Source organism: Haliaeetus albicilla, chromosome 11 (genome assembly GCF_947461875.1).
Source record: "Haliaeetus albicilla chromosome 11, bHalAlb1.1, whole genome shotgun sequence".
Lineage (NCBI taxonomy): Eukaryota > Metazoa > Chordata > Aves > Accipitriformes > Accipitridae > Haliaeetus > Haliaeetus albicilla.
The window spans coordinates 24,464,748-24,483,579 of NC_091493.1; the positions used below are offsets into that span (position 1 = coordinate 24,464,748).

At 39.3% G+C, this 18,832-nt stretch overlaps 1 protein-coding gene across 2 annotated transcripts in view; it reads left to right on the forward strand.

Moving 5' to 3' along the window:
* The first annotated feature begins 1,495 nt into the window (after positions 1-1,495).
* LOC104315795 (heparan sulfate glucosamine 3-O-sulfotransferase 1) overlaps positions 1,496-18,832 on the forward strand; it is a 58,370-nt gene continuing 41,033 nt past the window's right edge. The window contains exon 1 of one of the 2 annotated variants that reach the window (XM_069796687.1): positions 1,496-1,920. The gene's annotated coding sequence lies outside the window, so the exon portion shown is untranslated. Of the gene's footprint in view, positions 1,921-2,263; positions 2,552-18,832 lie in introns of those variants that run through there. The other variant, XM_009915933.2, reaches the window with a different exon arrangement.

Genomic DNA, 18,832 nt, shown 5'->3' on the forward strand with positions numbered 1-18,832 from the left:
TAAATGAAATTTTCCCACAAAAGCACTCTACCTTTTCATTTCATTTTCTTCTTCCTCCTTACACAGCTTTAATCCTCATTGCCTATGATTATCTAACTAACAGCTTGTGACAATTTGGGGGATCTCTCTATGTAAAGCTTATGAATTCTGTTTGAAACTTGGGAATCTCTATATATAGCCGTGTCAGGTTGAAAATTCTTTGCTAATCTAAAATCCACAAGAGGTGACAGAAGAAATTTTTGCTCCTGGCACACAATCAATAAAGAATTGTTAAACCTTTATAATATGCTATTCAAATACAGTTCCTTGAGGCATGATGATGCTACCAGGTAGGCAAACCTGGTTTTATAGATGAGGTGAGGAGGTAATAAATAGGTGATAAATCATCTGTTCTACACAAATTTCATCACCCGATAAGGGAGCTACCTGACTAAGAAGAAAAGGTGGCTGGAAGAGCAAGTGTGTCTTGCTTGGTGTTGCAGACTAAGCACATCTGGTAGCAAGTATTGGAGGGGGGATGGTGGACTTGCAGGACTTCTACCTATATTTGGAGTGGAAAATAAAGGCAGAGAAATGCAAAGGAGCTCCTGCCTTTAACAGCTGTTCTGCAACCCTTAAAATCTGAGGGGTTCCTTACCCCTGCTGTGAAGAAACTCCAAGTCCAGCATACCGCAAGTTTAAACAAATGGTACTTGAAGAAATCAGCACTGCCCCTCAGAAGAGAGGCCAGTAAAGCCCCGCGCCAAGATCGGCGCCGGAGGACTGGGGAAAGAGTCGGCGTTGCTGCTTCAGCAGACCGAAGCAAGCTCACGTACCCACCAGCGGTCTGCTGCATGGAGAAACCTGGCTCTAGCAACTGGCAAGCGGCCGAACAGTTGTTTTTACCGAGGCTGGCGAGGGGTTGGCTACTTTTGTGCAAATGAGCCCTGTCCTGCTAATGTGGTGACGACCACATGGATGCTCAGTGGCCTTTTTGCCGGCAGGGATTCCTGCACTGCCCGGCTCATCCCCTCCGTGCTGGGCAGCAGGCAGCTCGGGGCTCTGCGGCCCTCCTTCACGGCCAAGGCACCTGGCGGGCCGCTGGCGGCGAGAAGACGAGCGAGGGGTGCACCTCCCGACCGCGGCCTGTTCCCCGCTGAACCGGGGAATCCCCCCCCCCCCGGCGCTCAGCTGAGCGGCGACTGAAAGCCCCTTCGCGGCGTGGAGCCTTCGCAGCTTCCCGCGGTTACTTCACCCTGCCCCGACCGCTGCCCGCCCGGGTCTCGGGGCGAGGTCCCGCCGCCAGCGGGCTGGGGCCGCGCGTGTCGCGCCCGTTGAAGCCCCAACGGTTCCCCGCGCGGGCGGCGCGTGGGGGCGGCTCGCGCCGGCCGGGCTGCCAGGGGTGCCGGCGGCGCGCGGGGGGGGGTGGGGTGGGTAGAGATCGCCCGGTCACCTGCCCTGAGGAGTCCGCCTCCCTCTCCCTTAGACCTGGCCGGGCACGGGCAGCCGCGGCGAGCCGGGCGCTCGGCGCAGCCTCCCCTCCCCTCCCCTCTCCTCTCCTCTCCTCTTCTCTCCCTCCGCGCTGGCGGAGCCCTGCGCCAGTGGGGGAAGGTGTGTGTGTGGGGGGGTGAACTCCGGGCGAAGGGACGCTGCCGTGCACCCTGCCTCTCCCCAGCCCCCGCTCCCCTCCGCGTGCCTCCTCCTCTGGTCACTGGGACTGATGAATTAATCATGATGTGGCTGCTGTTAATGCATTTATGTGGAGCGGGCTGTGCCGCCGGCTCGAGGCGTAGCGCGGCGGGGTGAGGGAGTGAGGAGAGCGCCGGCCCCTCCACTCCGCTCCGCTCCCCTCCGCTCCCCTCCGCTCCGGCGGGGAGCCGCCGCCGCCAGCCGCGCGGAGCCGAGGCCCCGGCCGCACCGCTCTCCATGGCTCCGGAGGAGGTAAAGGGAGTCGGGACTCGCTCCCCGTTTCCCCGGCAGTCAGGGAAGAGGGCAGGGCTGGCGGGTGTGGAGGGGGCACGGCGGCGCTGGCAGGGCAGCTTTAACTTGCCGGGAGGGGGGGGAAGAAATGCGCCTGTTGGCGGGGGCGGCGGGGCGGAGAGGGGGGGTGTTCGCCTCTCGTCGCGGAGGTTCCCCCCCAAATGCTGCCCGTGGTTTAAAAATTGCTCTCTTGGCATAACTCCGCGGGAGCCAGGCTCACTTTCGTCGCCGCTGACGCTGTCAAAAACGTTGTGGCTTCAGCAGTAACAACAGCGAGCCCGCTCCCTCCGCCGGGCTGCCGGGTCACCCGCTCCGTGTGAGAAATTAAACGCTGATAATCCATTAGCTTCATCTTCCCCGCTTACGCGAGAGTGATGAAGACTTGCTAATTAATTTACATACGAGGGAATGATCTCTGAAGGAAGGAAAAAATACCCCGTTGCACCTGCTCCGCCGAGGCTTGTCATCTGAATCTGGAGGAGAGCTATAAATCATGTGAAGTGTTCGCGGTGGAGTCGGCTTCTGAGAGCCGTAGGATTATGTATCCAAATGCTGAATTTATATTTCCCACTAGGAAAAGACCGAAACTCAGGTCAGATATAAACTCCATCATTTCATTTAAAACTAAACTGTAGTTATTTATTGTAATTCTAGAGGGGGGGGTTCTTCTCTCCTGATTAAATAGAAAGTACCATTAGAGAACGTAGTAATGATTTACACATTATGGCCTGAAATCTCTTGCAGAGTTGGAAGTGGTTGACAGTATAAGGATGATGCTTCAGAATCACGTATGTCCTCTTATTTTTGCTACACATGGAAGGATTGAGAATAACCAGGCTGTTGAATTTTACTTTCAGTTTTAGTCTGTGCAAAACCATATTTTCTGAGATAGAATGGAGGAAACTTGGACTAGGGAGACCACAACTTCCACTGAAAAGGTTGACTTTCTCAACTGCGGCAACTAAAATCTGTGTGATGTCTGCTTTGATTATTTCCATCCTTTGAAAAAAACTTTTTAAATGTGATAAGCTGCTTCCAGGAATTTAGCTTACTCCTCCTAAGACAGTACTGTAATAGTTCTTGACACTTGCCTGTTAAATGAGCTAAACGGGGGAGAACTACTCTTCAGTAAGATGTTTGTGTTTAGGGCTATTTATTCCTGTGGCAGGTATTTCTCCATAAATTAGGAAATGGGGGTTTTAGGCTCATAAGGTCATGGTTTCATATTGTGGAAGTTATTAATACTTTCGTTTTATGACATCAGTGAATTTTCATATATCTGACTAGTTGCTGGCAAAACTAGACTGAGGTTTTGTCATTTCAGATAGAACTAATTTAGATTGGGGTTAATTGCTTTAGTAGCCTAACATGTTTTTGATAATATTATTAAGTGGCAAATATTATTAAGTTCTTTTGTTCCAATTATGTAAAAATACTGCCTTCTGATTAAAAAGATGTTGTGTGTTATCGATGGAGACTGTACATTGCATTAAGCCATGTCATCAGAATGAGGGAATTAAGGAGCTTGTGTTCCTCAACAGCACATGTGATTTGCAAGTTTCATAAGTTGTGAGCTTATTGTAAAAGTGTGTGTATGTGTGTGGCAATAGAGGGCTATACTAGTAAAATAAACTCATAATAACCCAGAAATCTATGAGGTAAGCAAGAACATATAAGCTAGGCTAACCACTCAATATGCTTACATTGAAACCAAGCGTATATGCAGTAGTTTTCATACCACTGTTCTACAGCAACAAAATCAGGGAGCCAAAAATAAGCACAAGCCAGAAATAAAAAGACAAAAATTTAAAAGGAGACTAGTCAGAGGGGAAGAAAAATTTTGAAATGGAGTCTTTCTGTCAAATCCAAGACTGCATGTCATTGTTGAACTAAGTCATACTCACATATACAGCAGTTTATGACATTTAAGGTGAAAGCCTCGGTTTAGTCTATAACAAACCAGTTAAAAGAGATTCTGTTGAGGATTTGGTTTATCACAGAAAAAGAGATGGTAGAGGTGAAATGACAGTCAATAAAGGTGGACTTTGTTAGCTTTGTCTTTGAACTTGGACAGGATAGCAATTTGTTTTCTTCTCTGATTCTTCTATCTCTAACTGGAAATGCTATCATGAACAGTCGCCAGAGTGGCCAAAGTATATTAAGTGGTGGACAGTTATTGGTCTGAGATAGCACTGTAATAGAAATACGTCTTCTGTGTAACCAGCATTGTCCTGGCCAGTGCTTTGGCTACATAGATCATACATGGATAACATGGAAGTTCTGAAAAATTAGGGGTTTGAACAATTTCTGTCACTGCTTAAGTTTCACTCCAGTGTACATTTTTAAATGAAATTTATGTTTGGCTGCCAAAGTGTGGATCAAGTTACATTGGAAAAGCATTTGCTTCTTTTCTAATCTAAAATGAAAAAATCATTTGTCAGCCAGAAGGATGTAGAGAGATGTGTTTACAGTCATGTGACTTTATTGTGCATACAGTAATGACTTGACTGTGTTTGATACAATGGATTGTGGGCTTGGTGACTTCAGTGAATGACAGACCCACCTACCTTTCCAACATCTGCAACAGGTTGAGCGTGCTTTTTGTATCACGAAACCATAGTGCTGCACGTTTCTTGATGGACATAGCTTTGAAAGAAGCTGAATGGAGAAGAGTTAGCTGTCTGCAACATTGCTTAATATTCTCTTAATGCTATACAAATAACTATGTGGCAACTGGTCTGTACCTGTAGTCATGTGAATATGCCCTCTCTATTTTCTGTAGCTGTTTTTTAATTACACACTGCCATAAGAAAACTTTTGAATGGGTTATTCAATGATTAACATAAAAAGTAGTATGTTACAAGGGGCACGGGTAGCTGTATGTCCTAACAGAAGCTTATGTGAAGTTTTTGGATAGCAACATCAATGTAGAAAGGATAGGGCCAGCATTTGAGGCATGTGTGCGCAGAGTACAATCAAATTTCTTTTTTGGCTGGTTATATAGTAAGTAGGAATCCATTAAACTGGCAAGGAGGACAAATATTTAATGAAGATCTAAAGAGGTAATATAATTCAGTATGTTCGCAATGCACTGCTCTGTTTAGTTGCTGATTAAATCTTTTGATCTCAAGGAGAGCTTCTAGTCATCTGCTTTGGTGCAACATTCTATAAAAATATGTAAACTAGAGGGGTAGGGGTTTAAGTCTTAAGACTGTTTTCTCTTAAAGATAAAAAATTGCATGTAGTCCTCTCATAGCCCCAGTTGAACTTTAGTGGGAATGGAGGGAACAAAAAGACTGGGAAGAGGGAGAGCAGAATAGGGAGCAGTTCTTCATCGTAGTAATTCAGGGCTGAAAAAAAGGCCTTTCTGAGTTAGGCAACAATCTTATCTAATCTCAGCCATAAAGTCACCACAGTCTACCTTAAAGCTGGTTAAGTACTTTGTCCTGTTGCTCTTTCTGGAAAGATGTTTCAGAATCTCTCTCCTAATGCTTACTAACTTTCTTTGAACTTCCAGCCTAAATATATGCTTTGATTCCTAATTTTTAGTATCTCAATATTGTTATTTAAAACCAACTCCTTCCTTGGTGTGTAGCCCTCAATAAATTATAAGCATTGATCATGTGCCTTCCTCAGCTTTTGTGAGCTAGGATCAAACAAGCAGAGCAAGCACCTTTTAGTCTGTCTCGTAAAACAGAATAAATAGGAAGCTATAGAGCCTAGTAACTTCATTCTCCTGAATTCTGAACATACCTCACCTGCATCAAATACCTTGTACCTGAAGTGTTTCCTCAAATTCCTGAATAATAGTGCTAATGCTCCACTTGGTCTACTGAAAATACTTTATCAGATGTTGGTGAAGATCAAGTTTGATTTACAGGTATGCCAGGTTGGCTTAATCTTCTTGCAGTAAACTAGACACAGGTGTATGATTTCTCTTCTGTTGCTCTCAAGTGATAAGACACCATGTAATCACAGAAATTCTGCTATTTGTAATCACGTGGCTTTGAAGAGTTGCTAAATGTTTTCCCATTTCTAATATGCCTGTCCCAATGGTTCTCCAATTTATTCTGTAAGTTAGCGAGAGCCTGCCCTGGATCAAGAGTGCTTCCTATAACCAGTTTTTATCAAAACACTTCTATTTTTTTTCAGATTCATAGACATGAGATAAGGTGAGTCTGAAGAAAGATTTTAAGTAAGTCCATTCAATATGTCACCGTTAGTCAGTTTTATATTCACTTCATTTTTGTGTTACACCCTATCTTTTCCAACTCAGTAAATAATTGCTAGGTGAAACCATATCAAATTCTTTACTGAAATCTGGTGAGATTGGAGTCTGGATTTCCTTTACCTTAATATTTGCTTTTCATAGTTAACTTACTTGCTCCAGACTAACATGTCTTTTCAAAGTTATGTTGAAATTATCCTGATTTTTTTTTAATTGTCCTCCTTGTTAATTACCTTGTAATTGAAAAAGAGAAAACCCCCAACTTTTCATACATTGAAGTCAGGATAACAATTGCCTAGGTCACTTGCTTCTTTCTTCTTACACCTAAGCACCACGTTTGCTACTCTCCAATATACTCTCCATTTTGATCTAGCTTTTTTTTGCTACTCACTGTTTAAAAGGAGTAGTACCCTACAGATTTCTGCTGATGATACTAGGTCCTGTGTAAATTCCCTACCCTGTGGCCAATCCATTAATAATCCAGGGAGGAAGCATAATTTAATAGCTCAAAAGCCATTGTCATTGAGATCAGGGGACTGATCCAAACACTTTTTTTTTTTTTTTTTTAATACTTGCTTTAATTTCCTAGGTCAGCTTTGTGTCCCTATTGCTTCTTTCTTTACCCATTCCCCCCTTACAATTACTGTCCATTCTGTTCAGCTACTCAGATGGTGTTCTCTTGAGACTTAACGAAAAAACAGGAGAGAGGTGGAATATAGTGGGATTTTCATGACATGGGCAACACTTGAAAATTAAGTTATTGAATTACTACTGAAAATGTACTATAGAAGTGGAAAGTAGTAATTGTGACCGTATAATTCAAATTTACTTAGGTTATTCTGTTAAATAACAGACTGACCTATGTTTGTGATCAGTAAATTTGTTGAAATTATATAAAGAGATTCTAATTCCCTAGATATCACTTTGGGAAGACAGCTCGTTCATGTGGCTCCACAGAAGAAAATTATGTCTTGGTTTTGAAAGGACTTTGAAACCCTTTTCTCAGTTTTATGTCCAAGTTTCCTTGACCTCAAAAGTGAAGAATGTCTCCAGGATTCCGTTTTTTGCTGGGTTGTCTGTCTATTTTTTGTAGACTTTTCTTGTCTGTTAAAGCGGGTTCCTATTTTCAATCCAGTCCTTATTTCTACTGGTATCTGTGAAACAAGGGACAGTTAGAAGAGCTTTATCAGTCTTCCTGCTGCCTACAAAGTTTTGAATGGAAACTGTGGAATTGACCAGAATCTCTTGCTAATGTTGCTGCAGGACTGCACCTCTGTCTGTAGCCTCAAAAAGCCATCACCCTTTTATGCATATTTAGAAGTTTCCAATTATTAATGTAAGAATCTATTCTGTTCAAATATTGAAGAAATTTCTATAGGGAAAAAATCAGTTAAGCCCCTTTGGCTAAAACTAACAAATAGATTAGGAAGTTTTTAAGCCTAGAGAAGAAAGGTAAGCCCTTTGTATTAATGAAATAGCGGTTTCTAACTGAAATATGAAGTAAGTGGAAAAGCTACTAATGGGACATATGTGCTGCATTGGCTTGAATAACTTCACCTGGAATAAGAATATGGGTACATTTCATTAATTAAGTTAAAGTGTGGTTTTGAAACAACTGTATTTTTAAAATGTTTCATTTTTTAACCTATAAATAGTATTTTGCATTAATCTTACTTTTATTGCTTTTTGACATTGCAACTTTTTTTTTTAAACCTTTCACTAGTGTTGATTTTGCTTAATCCCCAAAGTGTAACAAGATTTCCATGGAAATATGATGGTGTAGTATTACTCTTACTTCATACTTAAAATTTTTAATTGTAGATAAGAAAGCAGAGTATGTCATATAAGTGATACACTGAAAATTCAGGATAGGATGTTAACATTATCATGCTAAATAGCAGTAGTTTGCCTTTATATATGTAATGCAGCTGCTTACACAAAAGATCACATGGATATATAGCCACAGAATCACAGAACTGGGGAAGGTAGAGGGGATCTCTGGAGATCATCTGGTCCAATCTGCCTGCTCAGAACAGGGTCACCTAGAGCATGTTGCCAATAGCTATCTCCAGTTGGGTTTTGAGTATCTCCACGGATGGATACTTTACAGCCTCATTAGGCAAGCTGTTTAAGTGTTAGACAACCCTCATATGAAAAATGTTTTTTCTTGTGTTCAAATGGAATTTCTTGTATTTTTGTTTACACCTTCTACATCTTTTCCTTTCACTGTATGGTACTGAGAAGAGTCTGTCTGTGTCTTCTTATACATACTGATTAGATCCCTCCTGAGCCTTCTCCAGGCTAGAGAGTCCCAGCGTCTCTTCATATGACAGATATTCCAATCTCCTTATCGTCTCTGTGGCCTTTTAATGGATGCACACCAGTGTGTCCATGTCCTTCTTGTACGGGGGAGCCCAGAACTGGACACAGTACTCCAGATGTGACTTTACTGGTGCTGAGGGGAAGGATCACCTCTCTCAGGCTGCTGGCAGTGCTTTTCCTAATGCAGCTCAGGAGGGTGTTAGCCTTCATTGCTGCAAGGGCACTTTGCTGGCTCATGTTCAACTTCTTGTCCACCAGGACCTCCCACGTCCTTTTCTGCCCAGTTGCTTTCCATCTGGTGGGTCCCTAGCCTTTTACTAGTGCACAGGGTTATTCTCCTCTGGGTGAGGAATGTGCATTTCCTTTTGCTGAACTTCATTTCTCCAGCCTGTTGAGGTCCCTCTGAATGGCAGGACAACTACTCCCAATTTCGTATGGTCTGCCAACTTGCTGAGGGTGCGCTTAATCCCATTATTTAGGTCATTAATGAAAATGTTAAACTGCATTGGCCCCAATATCAACCCTTTGGGGTACACCATTAATAACTGGCCCAGCTGAGTTAGTAACTGAATTAGTAACTCCAGCTGAGTTTTGTGGCACTGATCACAATGCTCTGAGCCCAGCAGTTCCACCAGTTTTCATTTCATCTCACTTCCATACTTCATCAGTAATAATGTAGATTACTACTGCAGTGTGGCCAGGATAATTAACAGATAAAAATGTCTTTTCACCATCCTTTGTTCTGATTTAATAGCAGTGGCACATGTGTGTACACACACACTAATTGACAGTTGTCCTTTTGTCTATGTTTTAGTGTATGAGCATGAATTACCCATACCATGTTTGACACAGGAAAGATAGTATTATTTTATATGTCATGCAGACACTGCATTTTTTTGCATTAAATTTATTTCACCTCCTCATTTTTAAGGGAGAAGGACCCTCTGGGCTTGATACAGTTATGAAGATTTTGAAATGTCTTGAAATTGATTATGAAATGGGGGTGAATTAATCAGGCTATGGCTGAAGTTCATGAAGCCTGAATGGCCTTTCATTCAGCTGAAGCTATTGTGTAACTTGTGTTAGAAAAATGCAAAGGCTTTTAAATATATGCTTGCTTCAGATGGCGAAAAAAGCTTGAGAAAAATTGCATTCCACATTTGCTCTTGCTATGCCACACTCACTTCCTTTGCCAGCAGCAGCAAGCAGAAGAGATACTGGACTGCCCTCATTGTAAGCAAAGCTTAAGATTTCCAGGGTGATACTCAGTCCTCTGTTTAAGCTTGGTCTAGCATCAAGCTTTGTCTCAGGAAAATATTCAATATTGCTTGAACAGAAGGAGTTTTCTATTGGCTTATCAAGTCACTGGTGCATTTGCTTTTAGCTAAAAAGCTGTGTTTTCTTTGTGTGTGCGTGCATAGAAGAATGAGGAGAAGGAACCTTTTCATCAAAATGAAAGCTTTCCATTTACAGAATACTGCAAAAGGTAGTACTTAAAATACTGAAACTGCTGATTCTCTTTTTTCTCCTTGAAATGAAGGTACAGTGTCCTAGGGACACAGTGATGAGCTATCTATACTTTCAACTAATTCCTTGACACTGATTTTGAGAAGCAATCTAGTCTTTGCAGTTTGATTCTGAATTCACGTCCTGTAGGAACTCCATTAGAAAAATGGAAGAATTTTACTTCTCTGTGTGATGCTGAGGCATCTCAGGGTGCCTCCAGAATTTGGAGAGAAATGGCTCTTGGCATCTAAGCTGCAGTGAACAGGTAGGAATCAAAAAAGTGCTAATGGCCACCTGTGCAAGTATGCAGCTCTAGCCTTTATTTCCAAAATCAATATAAATGTGTATGCTCATTATCTGAATGTCAGAAAAATAATTGGGTTTTTTTTTTCTTCTTTTTGTTGTTGTCTAAAATTTCCTGTTAACGCTGTACATCTGTTTAACTTGGAAAGGCAAAGCAAATCCTTTTCAGCTGGTGCTATAAAAGATGCAGATACAGTTATTAGGTAAAATGTTACACATTACCTGCAGAACAATGGAGAAAATTATTTAGTATTTTTCCCTACTATGATTCTTCAGATTGCTAACCAACCATTTTGTGTATTACATTTAAGCCTCTGCAAGTAGTCTTACCTTTTTGTTTAGAGGGAAGAAAAGATGCCTAATTAAACTTTGTATAAACTGCAAACAGAAGACTTTCCTTTTTTTTGCAGGGATCAACTGTAGAAAATGTGTTCTAAGATTGTATTTATTTACAATGGGATCTTAGTTGATATCCGAAAAAAAATTGAAGCAAGGTAATAGGGAGATAGATTGTGTTGATAAATGGCAAAATATCAGTTAGTAGGGACATGAGTGAATAAAGTAATCCAAATACCAAGCTTAATTTTTTAGTTTGTGGTTGGAGAGAAACTGGGCTACTTCTGTCCTTGTCATAACTTAGCATTTATATAGTGCTTACTAGGTACAAAACTCTTTATAGATATTAATGATGATCATTGCACCCTCTGAAGCAGGTAGGTGATCTTCCACAAATGAACAGTATAGGGCCAATATATTTTAGATCTAGAAATCTGATAGGAGTTTGAATATTGATATACATTTGTTTGAAGTGTGTAAAGGGCAGACTATATCCCTCAGTATCCAAAATCAGCTCCTAGAAGATACGCTTTCATTTTTAAGGAACAAAAATACAGGGTTTAATTCTGAACACTTGAATAACATCGTGTCTCTGATAATGGAGTCTAGTCAGATGTAGTTTTTCCTGAATTAATGTGTTGGCTGTTATACAGAACAATTTTTTTAAAGGTTCATACAGAACAGATCTTTAATTTACAAAGATTATGTGAGTTTTAGCTTCCATTTTTGTGGAAAGGTGGTTACACATGGAAAGGGGGAGCTTGTCTTTCCTGTCTCCACCCTCCTTGGTTGACAGACTTTCCCTCCAGCAATCAGTTGACAGCAATCAGTTTGAGGATTATTTCTGGAAGGAAAAGGTTTACAGCTTTACTTCAACAGTAAGATTAAAAAGAAAGTAGCTGTCATCTATTTCCGTGGCTTAACTAGTTCAAATCATAGCCATAAAAATGCCATATTACTCGACTAAGCTGTTCTGTGCATTTTATACAGGAAGCATTAAATTAAAGGTGGTCAAGCCTTGCAAACAACAGTTTGTAACACAAAATACAAAAAATTAAATTTTGACTGGAACTTCAGAATTTGTTATTTATTGCTTCTAGATAAACTAATTCTTAAAAATAAGCCTTACACAGATATTGTAATGAAATATTGTATCTTGTGACCTTGTCATATATGAAGGAAACGTAGATAATTCTCAGGATAAAAAAGTTCATGTCTTATAACAGCCAGATTCTCAAGTATCTTCCAGGCTTGCCTCCCATTAATTCCCACACCGCCATGTTTCCCATTGTACCATTTATGAAGGAAAGTACTGTCAAGTTTTAAGATGGAAAATCATTTGCAGTTGTCAACTTTGACACTTTCTAGTGATAGATTCTTAAGATGCAGTATGAAAATAAACATTTAAGATATTTTTTTCTAGGTTGCAACAGTTGGACATCTTTTAGACCTAATCCCCAAACATTAGGTTCTGTCAGTCTTGGAAAGATCCGACTCTGCTTCCTTTGTAACACATGCTACCTTTAGTTTATTCTGTAAATAAATAGCTCAGTTTAGTTAGATGGTATTTTGTTGCGTTTTTTTTAATCTGTTTACTTAATGTACAGAACTTCATTTTACAGCTTTGATTTCTATACTATTAAATGTTGAGTCTTCCAGTAGTTTTGGTAATCTGTGCGTCACTGATTTTCTGGCCGTGATATTTTTTCCTCCGCTCCTGTAGTAGACTAATGAAATATCCTTACAGTGCGTAGACTTTTTTGTGCTTCTAGGGTTTTCTAAATTCAAAATCTGACATGTGCACTGGAGAATGAAGAAAAAGAAAAGGCTTGTTATTTTCATACTCTACTGCATTCTTATGTTAGCTCCAAGTTTCTGGATCCTAAAGTAACATCCATGCCTGTACACTGCAAAAAATCCTGAGAGATTAGGCCTCTTTAGCAGGTTAGAGAGCTGAATGTTTTTGTTGTTTTCACCCTTTTTCTAATCTCCCCTCAGCAAAAGTATGGAAGTTTAAGACATTTATTTAAATACTTGATGGCTGGCTTTTTATGCTTGTACTTTATCTCCTGTATCCTGATAGCATAAATAGTGGCAGTGATAGAAAACAGGAATTTCAAAACTAAATTAATCTTGAAAAGAGGACTGTTATGATAATTACATATGGTGTTTTAGAAAATGGAAATAATATAAATCTTCACTAAAGAGTCGTTCTTCAAAGGCAGGTAATCAGGTATTCAGAAAAGACCATTGTATCTCTTTTCTTTTTAATCCTTGTATGGTCATATGCACAGAATATTGTGCTTTAATACTCCAAGGAGTTGCTCTACTTTGTTTCTATAATGAAGCAGTTTCCTTTAATCAAATGGAAGCCAATACAAATACACAGGCATCGAACATAGCTCTATATTGCCCGCTGGGAGATACTTAAATTTGTGCTAGCTTGCACTGGAAGGAAATGCTGTTAAAGCATTTTGTTTTGTTTCTGCAAAAACTCTAATATTCAGAGTGTAAAATTTCCATTTAAAAAAAATTAAATAGTATCATATATACCGATTAAGGTAATTAACTGTTTGGCCAATTATAGGATACTACTATACATGTTTTAACATGTTACTCCTGTACAAGCAGATCATTACTTTATACTGTAGATAAAGAAATATGGGCTGCTCTGCTGTTTCTAATTTACTTTTGTGATCCTAAGGTATTCTCATTTATTTAATGGAAATAATCATTTGTGTATATATATGTGAGGAAGGAAATAACTGTCTAGGTCTTAAATTGCAAGTACTTGTTTTGATGGAGGTCATTTTTCATTTATCTGTAAAAGATTCCTTGGTAAAAAGGTTCAGAGAAAGAAGAATTTGGGGATTGCTGAGTAATTTTTAAAAATTATGAATCAAAAAATACCAATTGTCTCTGCATATAGCTTCTTATATATGCATTAGTATTTTGACCCATTCTCTGATTGTGCAGTCATGTGCTGTTGGTCCTGGTCCCATGAAATGTGTTCATTGTGTACAGTTAATAATAGCCAGATACTTTATAATTTTTCATGTCTAGATTTTAATGAGGATAATAAGATTATAACAATGTTTATTTTTACAATCTTATTATAATCTTATTTTTTTAAACAGATGGAGCAACCAAAGCATACACAGTGAGTTGTTATATAGGAAGCTTTGGGTAAGACTTAGAATTAAGTTTTTGTTTTGTAGGTATTGAATGAGAGATGTTCAATATGGGTCTTCACTGAATAGTATGCCTCATGTACAGTGGTTTAAACCTACTGCAGTGTGTAATTGAGCTGAGCTTGTTTTTACCACTTAAAAATGTACTTACATGAGGCATGAAGGAATCTTAGGTGTCACTGTAGGGTTGGTCAGAAACTTTTGGAGGGAATGTATCTGTTGACACACTACTTCAGCTTACTATTTCCTGAGAAAGTATTAATTCTGTTTAATAGAATTAATGTCTTTCCTACTCCTAACTGACTTTAAGGGAACTACAGGTCCCAGGAATCCCAGTTGTAAGGCAACGCTTACCATGCTGGCAGCAGGAAGTCTGTATAGCTAGGGGAGTTTTTTTCACCTAACTTGATGGAAAATCTCTTTTTTCTTTTAACAAAGAGCTTGGGGAAAACTTCTTTCCCCTTCTCCAAATTATCTAAGAAATTTTGCTTCTTAAGTGGAATAATTTCTTGTACTACTGAAGCTTCAGAATTCCTCAGAACACAAATTCTACCTTCCAGTTAGCTAAGTATCCAAGTGTAAAATACCTCCATCTTGACCTCTTAATGTCTAACTTACTCTAATTTTGATGATGAGTAAATACCTACTTAGCTTTAATACTTAGCTGTTTAATATGGGGTGGCTCTGAAAAGTGAATATTGAATATTGCAATCTAATTTGTAAGGTCATAAGGAAAACATTTTGCCTATTTGAAATTTTATGAATTGGTACCTTTTTATTTTATGTCAAGGGAATGAGTTTAGGAAGTCTGAGTGAGATGGGAAGGGCTATAAGTGGTTTTCCCCCCAAATAACTAGACAATCCTTTCTAAGGCCCATTCAGCGTTATTCAGACAGGTACAGCAGAAGGTCCCACCCACTTCTTTGCTAATGATAAGGTTCTTCTTCCTCACTTTAATATATAATGCAGATCTTTTTTTTTAGAAGATGCTTTATTCTGTGCTGAAGAGGGAGGAACATTCAGTGTAATTTAGTCACATTTTCTTTTTAGTTACAGTTTTTACGTTTCTTATGAGTTCTGATTTCTTGTTCATTTGCCTTTTTCCTGTTGTTTGTTGTTAAGTGAAATCAATATCTAGTGCAGACTTCTTTTTATACAGTCTATTTTTTCAGATTTTAAGTCCTTTGTGTTTCCTTAATGCATATTTCTACTTTATTTTTTCTGGCTTCTCTGGGTTTTTTTGTGGGTTTGGCAGGGCGGGGGGCGGGCTTGGTGGGTTTTTTGTTTTAATTTTTTTAAATTTTATTTTCCTCACACTTGCTTTCCAGTTCTGTTTTTGCTCTCTGCTTGTCATTCTCCACCATCTTCAAGTCTCCCAGATCTGGTTTTATGAGTTCTGAAATGAAACCTCAAATCCTGTTGAACTGCAGGTTTTGATTAGTGCTGCTTGGGATGGAAATTTCTTCTGAAATGTTTCTCAGTAGATGACACCAGTTTGTCAAAACTCTGTCTGTTCACCTGTATTTTGACAAAATCAATAATTCAGTGGTTCGGGTGCCCACCTGGTATCTGTATTGCAGTAAATTAGGTAGAATCGGGGCTTTGTCTTGCCACAATTTGCTTATATGTTGCACTGGGTAATTTTTTATTTTTTAATTTAATGTTGAGAAACTTGTCTTTGTTATGGTGCAGGAGAAACTGTAGAGTATAGCAGTATAGCATCATATTTCTTGGTGAACAAATCTTTGGCTGACCAGCTTTAGATGAAAATGAACTTTGAATTTGGGACATTTTTGTCAAATCTTAAAGTAAACAATTTTGGAAGTAACTGGGTGCCAAAAGATACAGATGCCTGTAGTTCATTTTTTTCTGAAGCTATGTTCAGTATATTATCATTCACTTCTGGGTAGTAGCTACTGACTATGACAGTGGTATATAATTTAGTAGCACAGCATATGCAAGCACAGGACTCATTCAGGATTTGAAACCTGGATTGTCTCCTATGTGCTTTTGAATCCACATCTTCTACCTGCTGGGAGAGTATCCACACAGTTAGTTCATAGAATGTTTTGTGGTAGAATGTTGGATTTGGACCTTTACACTGAAACTTACTATTTTAAATATTAACGAGATGGAGAATACAGCCATAGTGCCCATATCCCTCCCCTGAAGAAGTGGACTGCACCACAGATCTTGCTGTCTTTAAGGGCAGTTGCCTCAGAGACAATTTCACCTTTGATCTTGGGTTAGTTAGTTAATGCCTGCAAAGTGAAATATTTTCCCAAAATAAGTAAGGAATGGACCTTGTTTTCCTGATGTTCCTCCAGCATCTGAAAATGGATGGACAGGTATAGTGGAAGGTTTATGTTCAGATCCCTCCAGGCAATACAGTTGTTCTTGGTTTCCCATTGTCTCCTGAATGCCTCCTGTGGGAGTTGGAGAAGAATGGTGTCATTGGCATTACCCAAGAAGCTAGGAGAGCTGTGCTAATGTGTGCCAAAAGCATCCAAGAGAGAAAGAAGGCTGTGTGGTGTCTGGTTCCTTAAGTTCCTTGGACAAATGGGGTTGCAATGCAAGAGCTGGAAATCACCTCATTCGCTGTAACGTGCTATTTGGGGAAAAGACCTGGGAAGTATTTAGATGGCAACAAAGCTGTCTATTTAGTAGACTACACTTGAGTGAAGTAAAGAACAGATTTGAGTGTCCAATAGTGCTACTACCAGCACAGTCTCAGAACTGGCTAGTAACTTTGGATGCTCTCAGTTTTGTTCTACCAAATGGTATATTTTTAAAAAACTATTTATGGAAAACTGATATTTAATGTTTCTGAAAGTTACATTGATTTTAAAGGAGTCAATTTTTCAAATTCTGACTTCATGCTTAAAGAATCTAGTCCTATATATTCATGTACTTTAATATATGTTCACAATGCTTTTTCATAGACTTGCTTCTAAGTAAACAGAATAAATTACTTTACTCCAATTATGTTTTTCCTCTTGTTTTTCACCAAAGTCAGGTAATAGACCTTCTTTACATTAGTAATTGAAACACAGTGGGTTTTAATTGTCAGATTTCACCAGATACTTTAGGACGAGTACTTGCAGACATAACATTAGTTCTGCTGAAATACGTAGAGCTGTATGTGGTTGAAGTTACAGTTGCTTAAATTGAGCTTGCATTGTGTACTTTTGAGAGTGGTGTTTGTTTAATATTGGAGTACATTCTGTATATTTGATTAACAGTTAAGTGAGACAAACATTTTTTTAAAAAAGCCCATGGCATATCAAATTTTGAAAAGGACCTCAGCAGAAGAAAGGCGATATATTGAAATGTATTTTTTTCAGTTTAAGAATGTTTTAAGGAGCTGGCATAGGGAAAATGTTAATTACTTTTAGGTGATATTTGGATTGTGGTATTGAAAGAAAAGCTTCCTACTTTGCAAATTATGCTAAATTCAGAAAAACAATACAGTCATATTTTGTACAAAAGAACTTAGATTAGTTAAAAGTATTCAGGCAAATGACTGTCAGATGTAGTTAAATGCAGATATGTAATATTACTCTGGGGCAAGATTAAAATGGAGGGTATCTACTGAATGGAAAAATCTTGGAGTGTGCTGATCAGCAGAGGGATAGAAAGACCTGTTAGAAGAATACCTGCTGTATAAAGCACTGTTTCAGTACAGCTGTACTGTAGCTGGGGAAGAAGAAAAGTGAGAGTTATATGCATAAATAAGTTGAAGTCATAGAAGTTTGTTAACTCGTATATACATGGGAGCATTCAAAGTTAAACTGAACTAAACATTTTTATTTAAATCATATTAAGTCAATAGGTACATAACACTTCTTCCTTGTCTCCGTTCAGTGGATTCACTGAATGGCCATTTTATTTCTTAAGAAATATGTGTACACATGGATCAATATATTTTGCATTTCATTTGGTTTAATATTCCTGAGTTTTCTTATATTGATGTGACCTCAGATCCTATCTGTGTGCGTTTGTCTGAGAATAGTTACTTTGTGTGCTCAAGTCATAGATTCACATTATCTCCCAGTGAAAATGCAGACAGGTTAAAAATACTGTTGCACCTTCTTGCCAAATAGCAGACTTAACCTGCTGCATGTGAAACTGTTATTTTGAAGACAATAGTAGAGAGTAAATGGAATACAATAAAAAAATTGATGTACTGTTCTTTCGGGGGGAGCAAAGAGTATGAAACATGTTGAACAATAGGGTGGAAAGATAGATGTCCATGTTTTAATGGAGTCTAGGTAAGAGAAATGTCCGGGATGAATCCAGTGATGAATTAGGTACTAATTCAGTACTAATTAGGTACTAATTGGTATTTGAGAGTAGTCTATGAGTCTACTCTCATAGACTGTGCTCATTGGACTTGTTAGTATGTGGTAATCCAGTTTCTCCATATGACACCAATATAAAAGAAGACTGTCTTTGCCTACAGAGCCCAGTAGCATCTATTTTCCTGCCCGCCTCTCTTTCTTACAGACCAAAAACTGATTGTACATTGCACTCCATTTCTAAGTATGGCCTTCTTTTCCCTTCACCAGATTCCGCATTTGGCGCCCAAAACACAAGAACTGAGAGTCTGTTTTGCATCTACTGGGCTTGATATTATTGGTGAATCAAAAAGATGGGGGTCAGATTGGCTGTCAGTGAAAAAGCTGAGCTTTCTGCAGTGAATAATCAACAGTTGGCCAGCAGCTGTGTGTGTAAGGGCTCAACTGTAGAGCCTTGTTGTGGAAAGCTAGTGTTTTATCATCCATATAATTGGTGTCTGAAATCCATCTGCAGCCATGTGTCGACAGATAGCTGAGGTTAGAAATTAACAGTCTCTAGCAGTGATAGCCAATTCCTGGAGAAAAACATAGATGCTGTAAGAATGTGATAATGCTATAGTGCTGATGTTGAACCAGTGTTAGAAGTCAGGAGGAAGGACAGAGCCTTAAGCCAAGGTTTTAGTCCCAGA